The 3,683-nt window shown below is 39.9% G+C and overlaps 1 long non-coding RNA gene across 1 annotated transcript; it reads left to right on the top strand.

The window, feature by feature from the left end:
• The first annotated feature begins 396 nt into the window (after positions 1-396).
• LOC139457663 (uncharacterized) lies at positions 397-2,030 on the top strand. The gene is made up of 3 exons (XR_011652617.1): positions 397-552; positions 905-953; positions 1,855-2,030. It is a non-coding gene; the product is annotated as an uncharacterized lncRNA (long non-coding RNA).
• Positions 2,031-3,683: the final 1,653 nt, after the last annotated feature.

Here is a 3,683-nt window from a genome sequence, read left to right as displayed (position 1 = left end):
CAAATTTTCTCCAGTAAAGGTAAAACTGTCACTGACAAATTGAATAGTGATTCATACACACATGCCTATGATCTAATTGGTATCCTACAATGGACTCTGTTCCCCAGAGATTTGACGATGCAAACGTGTTCTCGCGTATATAACAGAAGATGGAAGTTGAATGTATTGTTACATAAACATTTAAACAAATTATTCTATAGATTTTTTTTTTTTAATTTTTCACATTGCAGGTGCGTTGCAATTGGTGAAGGTTTCTCTGGCTATTCGTCTGTGTGCCCACACATCTCCTCTCTACGCCCACTAACACGCTACATGTAAAGATAAACGTATATGATAAGGCTGTAAAACGGCGCTATACAAAAACGTAACATGACATCAGTATTACGAATGTTTATCTATGTCATTTCGGTTATGGATATGTGACATCTGCACCTTGAACTTGGTCGAGCCTTACCCAACACCTAATGTGTCTCATCTCGATATAAACAAGCTCACTAGTAACCTGTCGCGTCAAAGAGAAAACTGACGATGACGTGTCTGTGGTTTCTAATGGTAGGTGAATTATATATTTTGTGTCATCTCGTTAAAGTGCTGCCAACTGTGCGATCTTTGCCGTGACATTTGGGTATCTGCTTTGAGAAATTTGTGTTGTTAATCTTTCAACATGCCATGTACTTTGACACACCTCCTTTGAGAGACATTTGGAAGTTTAAAGTTTGTACTTGTTCTCTACGTCGCTCGTAATTGCAATAGAGAAGTTGTTCATCCATTTCTCTTATCCTTACTTACTTTGACACAGGTTTCATCTTTAACAAGGGCCTTATGGGAAATAAGCTTCGTCTTCAACAATTTCCCTTGTGCTATGTGTTACATGTCGCCTTTATATTTATATTTGTTTCCACAGCTTCTAACTCCGTGTCTACTCAAGGGTACAGATGCACGGTCAGAGAGAAGTATGTTTTGTTTACACTCCATCATTGTCATTATTTCAATGTGCAAATTGTTTCAGCAATCACCCTTTCGTTGACTGGTAAACAGTCATATTCACAGAAACCTATGCTTTCCCCTAATGTGATTGACGAGATGTGCTCATGAAAAACGAAAACCCTGGCACGTACCTGGAGGTGAGGTGAAATGGGAATTAACGTCGCATCCAAGATTATTGCACTTATGTAGCGAGGTGCATGTATGTGTGTGTGTTTATGTGGCTGCTAGTACTAGTCCGGACTGATGCCGATTAATACTTCTAGCCCACTGAGATACCATGCCACAGTTTCACATGAATACCCCACTCAGACACAGTATACTGATTCCGAGCCGACCAGTCCTTGTTTTAGCCCCTTAATGCCGGGCGCCAGACAGGGTAACAACAAGTACCATCTTTAAACGTCTTTTGGTATGACGCGGCCGGGGATCGAATCACGGACCTTCCGCTCTCCGGGCGGACGCTCTACCACTAGACCACGAGGGCGGTGTATGTACCTGGAAAGTGTTGTCAATTGAAACTGAGAGTCGTTTTAATAATTTAGCTGTGACAGCAAAGTGTAAATGCAGGTCGTAAACGTTTATCACTTTGTCATTATTATGGTGCTGAGAGACCAATAATCACAATTCCTGCGAATCTGAAACACAGGTTTACCTCAAAGAACGACCTGCTAAAACAATGAAGTGTAAATCTTTATCTAGAGAATATCGACCGTATGAAGAATTAATTAAGATCGTATAAATTATTATTGTCAACTCTGCTTATAGCCATCGGATTTTGGCTATCATATTCGTACCAACTTACATGATCATGGCAAAATAAATATGTTTCAGTCAATCGTTCTCCATAATGGTTTGTGCCTGTTTCAGATGTCATGTTGTGTCCTGGTGGCAAGGATCCAGTGAAAGATGACCAAGGAACAGACCTCTTTTGTGGGCTCGGTTCCTCAGGAACCTGTCCAGTACAAAGTTTCTGTAACATCGACCCAGCTGACAGGTTCGCTGTCTGTTGCCCGAACTAGAAAATAAACAGGCTCATGCTCACAGATGTGATCAAAGTCTCTGTTCTTCCATGGTAAATGGGTGCATTCAGGGTTTGGCATTTAGTTGGCATCATTTTATGTACATGTCAACTCCAGTACTAAGAAACAATAGCCAATGTCTTTAACCTAATGCCTTTTGTTTCATATGTTAAGGGTTCAACAAACAAAGCGCTAAGCCTTCCCTGATGAGGAGAATATGCCTATTTACGTATATATGCACGCCTGATATCGGTAATTACATAAAACCCCGACAGTCCCATTTTATGGTCTATTTTGCAAGATATGCTCAACCGTTTGACCTTATATCTTTAATATAAGAGTAATATCAGAGGGAATGCGTTGGGTTTAACGCCGCTTGGGATAGTGTTACATATCATGACATGTCAGTTTAATGTGGGAGGAAGGCAGGCGTTAGGAGTTTATCACTTTGGTTCGTGTCCTGACAAACCTCGAAATATAACAGGGGCAAATCGGGACACACAATGATAGGTTTATGGCGTGCCCTAGAGACGCAACTCTTCACAACGAATTGCTTGTGATACCTACACATCAGAAATCTCTGCTAAAAGCAGAGTCTATTGTTCGCTTCCGATTGTATCATCAGTACAAAAGCGGGCGTAACCTGCCCCACAGGTGGCACACATGCAAAGGCAAGTCAATTGTTCACATGTGGTGCAATCCCAAAGTCAAAATAGGGAAAACCATCAGACACAAACTTTGTCATCGATACGTCAAATTGTCTCCACGTTTGTTTCAACCATACAACGTTTTACAAAGCTTTGCTGAGGCCGCGAATGTTGTCACCCTTATTAAACAAATTTTGAATAAGAATCGTATGAGGCAACCATGCGCTTGGTATGCGCTTTCTACCCGTGACAACATCGGAACTGGCGTGCCGCTCTGAAAGACACTCAACAGGTTCGGTTTGAAATCAGAATGCATAATGATTTTAAAGTTTTGATACCAACAAAATTTGTTAACAGCGTGTTCACAATATTTTGGATTACTATTCACACAAAATCGATTCGGCGTTATTATATTATTTATAGGCTACAACTGCAATGACCTCCATGATAAAAAAGTAAAAATAAAAAAGTTAAATATTAGATTTATTTTGAACAGCACTTGAATAATATGATGTTAACATTGCGAAGGACTACATAAAACAAATAAAGTAAGACGAGTTCTATGGATGGACAACTTCTTTATTACAATTGTAATAAAGAAGTTGTCCATCCATAGAACTCATCTTACTTCATCACTCCAACTTCTAAATGCCACTGAAAGAAGGTAAAACAAATAAGTTAATGTTGTACCTATCATGAGAGATAGCAGATGGGACATTAGTTTGTCAGGCTGACCGTGATAGTGACAATCTCTGTGTTCTGTGGTAGACATGTGGTAGACATGTTTGTTGCTGTGGAGCGGGTTACGTTAACCTTTTAAAGAACACCTGTTATCAATTACTCATGATTCACATAAACATGCTTGTGATATAGTCGGACTCCTATAGGGGACACAGACTTTAGCAGAGAAACGTTATGATTATGGAAAGGGTTCTGTCTTTTTGTCTTTGTTTGTAGGACTCGATACATATAGGACTCGATGTATACAGGACTCAATACATATAGGACTGGATATATACAGGGCAAGATA

This window comes from Haliotis cracherodii, unplaced genomic scaffold, assembly GCF_022045235.1.
Source record: "Haliotis cracherodii isolate W230 unplaced genomic scaffold, xgHalCrac1.p SCAF_12, whole genome shotgun sequence".
Classification (NCBI taxonomy): domain Eukaryota; kingdom Metazoa; phylum Mollusca; class Gastropoda; order Lepetellida; family Haliotidae; genus Haliotis; species Haliotis cracherodii.
The sequence above is the reverse complement of the archived record's forward strand: the minus strand, read 5'-3'. Positions and strand labels throughout refer to the sequence as shown.